This window comes from Helianthus annuus, chromosome 14 (assembly GCF_002127325.2).
Source record: "Helianthus annuus cultivar XRQ/B chromosome 14, HanXRQr2.0-SUNRISE, whole genome shotgun sequence".
NCBI classification, from domain to species: domain Eukaryota; kingdom Viridiplantae; phylum Streptophyta; class Magnoliopsida; order Asterales; family Asteraceae; genus Helianthus; species Helianthus annuus.
In genome coordinates, this window is record NC_035446.2 from 150,630,202 (window position 1) to 150,638,101 (window position 7,900).

The 7,900-nt window shown below is 39.2% G+C and overlaps 1 long non-coding RNA gene across 1 annotated transcript; it reads right to left on the reverse strand.

Annotated features, from left to right (window-relative positions):
- Positions 1-6,864: 6,864 nt before the first annotated feature.
- On the reverse strand, positions 6,865-7,311 carry LOC118486712. Its single transcript, XR_004879626.1, has 3 exons — positions 7,185-7,311; positions 7,008-7,104; positions 6,865-6,929 (listed from the first exon to the last, which is right to left on the reverse strand). It is a non-coding gene; the product is annotated as an uncharacterized LOC118486712 (long non-coding RNA).
- Between the last annotated feature and the right edge of the window lie 589 nt (positions 7,312-7,900).

The window sequence follows — 7,900 nt, forward strand, 5'->3', positions numbered from 1 at the left end:
ATGATTTTTAAATTCAGTACCATTGTCGCTACGTATCCGCCTAACCTTCAACTTATACAAATTCTCAATCTGAATGATCAAGTTTTTGATAATGCCAAAGGTTTCACTCTTGTGTGCCATGAACGCCACCCAAGAAAATCTTGAATAATCATCAGTTATCACGAGGCAGTATTGATCACCCCGAATACTCTTGTGCTTGACAGGACCGAACAAATCCATGTGCAAACGTTCAAGAGGAACTGCCACCGTGTTGATCTTCTTTGTAGGGTGCTTCTTCTTCGTTTGTTTTCCCTTCTGGCACGAAACACAGACGTCTTGAAGATGGAATTTTTTGAGAGGAACACCATTCACCAATTCATTTGAAACCAAATGATTCATTTTGCGTAAGTGAATGTGACCCATTCGTCTGTGCCAAGAGATAGTGTCTTTTTTCTGTGGCTTTGGAAACGAAACAAGTTGCTTGTGCAGACGTAGTAATAGCTTGGCTCATATCAAGGACGTACAAATCATTTATCCTTGGAGCTGACAAGAGAATCCATTCTTTTGGAATTTTGAAGCCGGGCTTCAGCACATAACATCCATTAGCATCAAAGTGTACTGAGAACTGCTTGTCACAGATTTGAGAAACACTAAGAAGATTGTGATCAAGTTGTTGCACAAAGTTGATCTTGTCAAAGCTGACAATCCCGTTGGATATCATTCCTTCACCCGTAATATAACCACCTTTATCTCCAGCAAAAGAAACATAACCTCCTCTAATAGATTTGACATCGTAGAGAAGCTTCATGTCGCCTGTCATGTGCCTGGATGCCCCACTATCAACAATCCAATGACTACTGATAGTTCCTCCTGGAACACCCTGCACATGAACTCAATTAATTAGTTGGAGATGGGGACCCAAGCCATTGTGGTCTTGTGTCTTCCATTTTCATCAATGACAATAACTTCTTGTCTTTGATGGTTGGTGAATTGTGATGTTCCCCCTGATTCATTAACCGTTTTTGGTTTCCAGGTCTGTTTTGTTTTACCAGTGTTGTTCTTTAAAATTTTAACTTCATGGTTGTCTGAAGTTTTTGAATTTTCTGGTTTTACAGAAACAGATGTTTTGTTAACCACATCGGTTTTAATTGCCTTTTCAATTTTCTTGACCTGTTGGCGTTTCTGTTTCTCTTCCCTTTCTTTTACAAGGCGGGGATCTTGTTTTGCAGAAACAGTTTGCCTTCGGTCAGTTTGGTCACGGGGAACATCAACTTTTTCTTTTTGCTTATGAAGATATGGACAATTTCTAATTATATGTCCAATTGTTCCACACTCAAAACATGATCTTCGTTCAACAAACCCCGAAGTATCATGTGATCGTTTAGCCGATGATGTTGAACTTTGTGAACCCGAGGTACTAGGCTTTGAACTGTTTTGTTCATTTCTTTTCAGAACTGTAGCTTTCTTGACAAAATCTAAGTTAGATTTATTTTCAAACGTTTCAATTTTGTCTGTTCCCGTCGATTTCACAAAGTTTACATTCTTGTTTTTCTTCTGATTCGGCTTCTTTTGCGCTTGAGCCGGTGATTTTCCTTTAGGCTTGGTGTGATTTTGCTGTTTCTGCACTGTTGGTAATTTCTTGTTGCCATATTGTTTTCGAATTTCGTCCTTTGGAATAGGAGGACACTGTGTAACTGTAACACGTGGTCCTGTCTTTCCCAAAAACTTACTAGTCGAATTCTCAAAGACTTTACTGATTAAGGATTGATTAACATTCTTAATAGGAAAATCTTTGTCTGAATAAATCTTATCATCACCAACAAGAGTGTACAGCAAATTCACACTCTCCGACTCGTTTTCAGACGAGGACTCGATTGCAACAGTCTTAGCGGGTTTTGCAGGAGGATCACATAGAATATGATTCTCGAGAGGTATGTCCTCATTTTTGGCTACCGCATCAGACTTTGCTGGGACAGCATCATCAGATTCATCATCAGAAGAATCAGCATCCTCAATCACAACTGGAGGATCCTGATTCTGTTCAGCAGTAACAAATGTATCTGCTGACCCATCTGAATCTGAGGATACTTCTTTCTGGTATCCAAGTCCTGCTGCAAACTCTTTCACATCTAGAGGCACAGATGGTTCAAAGAACACCCTGTCCTCCTCATCCGGCATGACATCATAATTATGTCTCACTGGTGGTGGACAGTTCTTATAACCTATGCACGTGACGTCCCTTTTCTCCTTTTGGACATCAATGAGTGATCCAACACATAGCTAGAACTCAAATAACTATCTAACTTGAGTTGGATTGCCTCACTTTCCGTTTTTACACAAGCCATTTCTTTTTGCATTGTCTCAAGACGAGAGATATACAAATTAATGTCAGTTTGTTTTCTGGAAATCATTTTAGTTAGTTCGGTTTTATCTTTCTTTAATTTTTCGATTACCGACTTAAATTCCTTTTCATGGTTTTCGTAAAACATGTTGGCTTCAGTGCATTTGGAAAGGTCCACAGTCAATTTCTGATTGTGGATAAAAGTCACATCATACTTTTCTTGCAAAGCTTCATGCTTACTTTGCAAGTCACTCAAATTCTCATTCACTGTAGTATGTTTGTCTTGCAAGTCAAACAAACTAGCTTGTAAAGCATCATGTTTGTCTTGCAACTCAGACATACTTTTCTCTAAATCAGCACATCTAGCATGTAACCTAGCACATTCATCACAAGTTACAACAGTGGGTTCATCGACACATACCTGACTTGATGAACCGTCGACATTAGCCATAAAGGCTGAATGGAGAGAAGACGAAGCATAAGCAGCTTGATCCACCAGAATAGATCTTCTTTGAGTTTCTGCTGCAGCTTCCTCCAAAAGCTTATCAATATCTGCATCGATTGCTGCATTTGATGTCTCACCCACATGATCATCACTTGAACTTGAGGATTCTTCATCTGAACTCCTGCTATATCCCGAAGAGTCTTCATCCTCAGAAGATTCACCACCATTGGCGGAAGATTCTCCACCACTGGTGTGAACTAACTCCTTCACAACTTGAGCAAAACATGCTGTTCCATCTGGAGCTTCACCACCCAACTGGATTGACCAGTCACAACCTTCATCCACCTGAACCGCAAGTGCCCGGTTGGTTTGGTTGTTGACGGGCACCAATGTACGCTCATTGTTTCTGTTCTGCTGGTTGCCTTGATTTCTGAAGGGGTTTTGGTTCCCGTGCTGTGCTGGCTTTGTACATTCCCTTTTAAAGTGACCCCGTTCACCACAGTTGAAGCACTTCACTGCTTGTTTATCGAACCCATACTTGGTGTCTCTCTTACTCTCCACGCTGGTTCTGCCAGTACTTTCCATCCAATCCTTTGCTCTTCTCACAGCACTAGCAAAGGCCCACTTGATATCCATCAAGTCCATCTCTTCTTTATCAATCTGCCGATAGTCTTCTTGTGTCATATTAATGTTGCCAATCTGACCTTCTATTAACCCACATTACGCGCTCACTACAGTGTTAAGCAGCTCCATGTGTTCCTTAGCTACTTCTACACTGACTTTAGAGAAGCTTGAAGTGTCGAGCTGTACTGTACTTGGCTTTGATTGCTGACCAGCAGATGATGTTCCTCCATAACATGCACGTTGTTGTTGAGCAGGAGGAGGAGGAGGTGGTTGTATTGGATTTCCATACATGTCTGTGGTGGGAGGTGGCTTAACAGGAACTTGCACCGGATTGCCATACATATCTGTACTTGTGACAAACGCCGTTTGTAGTGGAGCATGTGGACCGGTTCTTGCAGACGAAGTACTGGAAGTTCCATAATACATTTCTGGATTTTGTGGCAGTGGAACTCTCTTCGCCTTTAATGTTTCCTCCTGATTCTTGTTTTCCAAAAGCTGCACGAAGTCGTTGATATTTGTAGTTCTCAACACTCCGTTATACTTTAGGATTTCCAAGAAACTGCTCCATTGGGGAGGCAAAGCATCAGCAAACTTCTTCACCACTTCTGCTTGAGTTGTTGCTACACCAAAATTATTCAACTCAGTAAGCAAATGATAAAACCGGCTTGTCATGTCTCCCAAAGACTCCTTATCCATGCACGTGAAACAGTCGAATTCTTTCTTGAGAAGATCATGACGCAATTGACGTGTTGCTTCATTCCCTACTCCTCTGGTTTTCAACCCGTCCCACAACTTCTTAGTTGTCTTGAAACTGACAAACTGGTGGTAAATATCCTTGCTCAACGCCTGAGTGAGAATGGCGTATGCTTTCTTTTCCAGATCATACGTTTTCTTTTGATCTTCAGGAAGATCGGCAAACGTAACAGTATCTGAAGCAGCAACTTCTATAGCTTGATCGAAATCTGTGGTGAAACGTATCCACAGCTCGGTGTTTTGACCAAGAACATATGTACGGAATCTATCAACCCAGCCCGGATATTCATTTAGATGCATCAACTTCGGAGGTCGATTCAAACTTCCGGTTTCACTTTCGCTCAATAAGATACTTTGAATGCTCGGAGTTTGATTCGATACTAATGCCCATTGACTTGATGATATGGCATTTGCTTGTGAAGATGTTGATACTGGAGACTCGGCCCATGAAGGTGATAGACTTGTACATGTGTACTTTCCACTATCTGGAGCCGGTGTACCCCACCATGAGGGAGTGGAACCTGAACTTGTATATTTCCCACTGTCTGGAGCCGGATTCCACCAATTCGGATTCATGATTTATAAGAAAAATAAATGCTAAATGAATATTCCGAAAGATCACACACAGCCGAAAGATCCTGGTTCGAAAGATCTGAAAAACAGAAACTTTTTAACAATAAACAGACCACAAACGAAGGATCAACACTTGTTCGAATGATCAACAGTGTTCGAAAGATCACTGTTGACTTTCGAGCAATGGTTTCGAAAGATTCAAAATTTCGAAAGATTCACACTTGAAAGATCCTTATCTTTCGAGATAAATCCTTATCTTTCAAACAACTATCCTTCGAATAGATTCCTGGAACGAAAGATAATGCTTAGACTTCGAAAGACTACTCGAAAGATGCTTATCTATCGAGCTGTCTTTGATCGAAAGATGGTCTTTCGATGTCGAAGGATATCTTTCGAATGCTTCTGACACACTGACACTGATGTGACAGGTTGGTGAAAAGGTGATGGGTAGGTAAGGTCAACTTTCGGCAAAAGGGATGGTCAGATTGTACTTTCTCTACCAACTCAGATTTTCAAATAAGATATGCCCAAAAAGGAAAACCTTATCCAGAAAATCCGATCACCGGAACCCACCGGAATTATGGCCGGAAATCACCAAATATCTTAAAAACAAGTTTTAAGTTACCCAACCCGCTTTTTAACACACTCGGTTGGTTTAGAACACGTTTTTATGTTTAAAAATGCAAGAAAAACCACCAAAAACGGGTGCTAAACCAAGTGTCCAAACACACCAAGAACTTGAACAAAACCCGGTTTTAAACAAGGTAAAGAGCCTTAGCTCTGATACCACTTGTAGGTCCCTCTCGGAGGATGAGGTTCAACCTTAACCTTGTTATACTAACCCACTAGCAAGTGCGGAATCCAAGCTAGTGAGCAAACCGGGATGAAACAAGCACAAACACAAACACACAAAGATTCACCGATTAACACCACTTGTATTAATGCGAATGTTACCATTTTTTTTCTGTATAGAGATTCAAAGTTATGCACCGTTAAGCACCCTGTTCTTGTTGCTGATGCCAAACAAGTTCCCTGTTAAAAATAAATAATTAATAAGTCGTATGTGCTATTCCTAGTCCACGGAAAAAGATAGCGAAATGAGACCTGAATGGTTTTCCCATTTCCAGCTATGGATGAGTGAAAATAAAACATACACATGACGTCATGATCATTAATTAACTGCTATATTCTTAGATACATATGGTACTTCACCATGGTGTTTACTATATTAATCACATATGCTATGTTTTCCCAAGCACTGAAACAAAACCATACCATACCCTTGTGTCAAATTCTAAAGCAGAGACACCGATTTTAGTGAATATATCTGGTACGTAAGGGGATCCAGCTGGACTTCTGAAATTAAATCAAAAGAAAAGAACCATTATCATTCCATTAGAACACAACTCAAAAATAAAGAAAGCAATATAAGTTTTGAATTTAAGAGATGTGGATGGTCTCAGCCACATAACAAATGATTGTTGTGAGCATAGTTATCGAAGGCGCAAGGCTCACTCAAGGCACAAAGGGTGAGCCTTGGGCCATAGTGCAAGGCTCTTAAAAAGCAAGAGTTATTTTAGGCAAGGTGTGGTATATTAATACAATTTTTAGGGGCTTAGACGCGTTTTAGGCTTCTTTTGGGTTAGTTTTGGTTGTTTAAGGTTGATTCCAGGATTGTTTAGAGTTGGTATAATTGTTTTAGATTTGTTCAAACTTGTATAGACAATTTTTAGCTGGCATTTCGTTAGAACTTGGCCTGAAAAATGTGCTCGAGGGTCTAAAAGTGAGGCTTTTGAGCCTTGACAACAGAGGTTGCGAGTGGGATTACTAGGCCCTATGTATATGAAGTTCCTTAGGCACTTTTGTTTGAAGTATTTGTCATCAAGTTAAACACACCCACACCCAAACATATATTTATTCAGATAACCTATTTGTTTACAATGAAGCAACTTAATATGAATATAGAGCAGTAACACTGACCGAAAGCGGTAGTCTGGTTCAGATTCATGATAAAGGATGCTTCGCATCTGCAAAACATGGATATTAAATATAAGCAATAACTCCTGTTATTTATGATATCTTAGTCCAAAACTAAACCATGAACTAGGCTTGTTTGGCTTGGGAAAGGATGCTAACATGAAAACAGATACGGGATAAGACATATGTAACACAAGGTGATTCCGAGATGTGATATCTGTGGCGAAATGACCCGACCTTCCCAAAGAAAACAAATCTAGGGTTAGTGAATAACAAAATTAACTAAATATATCCACAATTCATAAATTAATATACCTGGGCATACGACTGCATTAGCAGCTGAGAGGCCTGGTGGATGTAATTCCGATCAGGTTTTCCGTTCAGTTGAATGAGTTCCCTCTTCCAGCGAGACCTTGAGTCAGATCAGATGATAAACAATTAGCTATATGGTGACTGATTAAAACACCCAGAATTAATTAAGCGAGAGTCTACCTTGTAACAGGCTTAGTAGTGTTTGCACCGATCTGAATCGCATCCCTTTCCATGTCGGATTGTGTGAATCTAATGAGGTTTCGATCGGACTGGCGGATCAGTTGAGGTTTGGGAGAGACGGAAGTAGACCAGTAGCGGCACCTATAAAGTTCCCGCCCTTTTATAGTGTTTTTTTTTTTTACAATATTTTTTTAGGGTGAATTGCATATATCACCTTATAAAATTCATTTATTGCATATTTACCTAACCCAAATATAAAATTGCATATCTTCCCTTACTTTTTAAATAAAGTTCCAAATTTACCCATTTTAATTTAATTTATTAAAACTAAATTATAGAATGACTACTTTACCCCTATTTTAACTAAAAATTCCAAATGTTTATGCTTTTACCCAATTTTAACATTTTGTCATTTTTACGTGTTAATAATTGATTTTTCATGACTGTGGATGAATCGGTTCATCAATTATCAAGTAAAATAAGAATCAATCAATTGTTACACTTGCCATTAAAAACACCTATTACAGTATCCATAAAAAAGGAAAAAATATTATCAGTTGACCAATTTTTTAATAGATTTTGCAAATTCAAAATGCCCATTACCAACAAAAGGTTCAAAATTTTTATTTTAATGGCCAATGTCAAAACATCCATTGCAATTGCAGCAGCAATGATAAAACACCCATTACGAAAAATAGGTTCATATAATATACTAT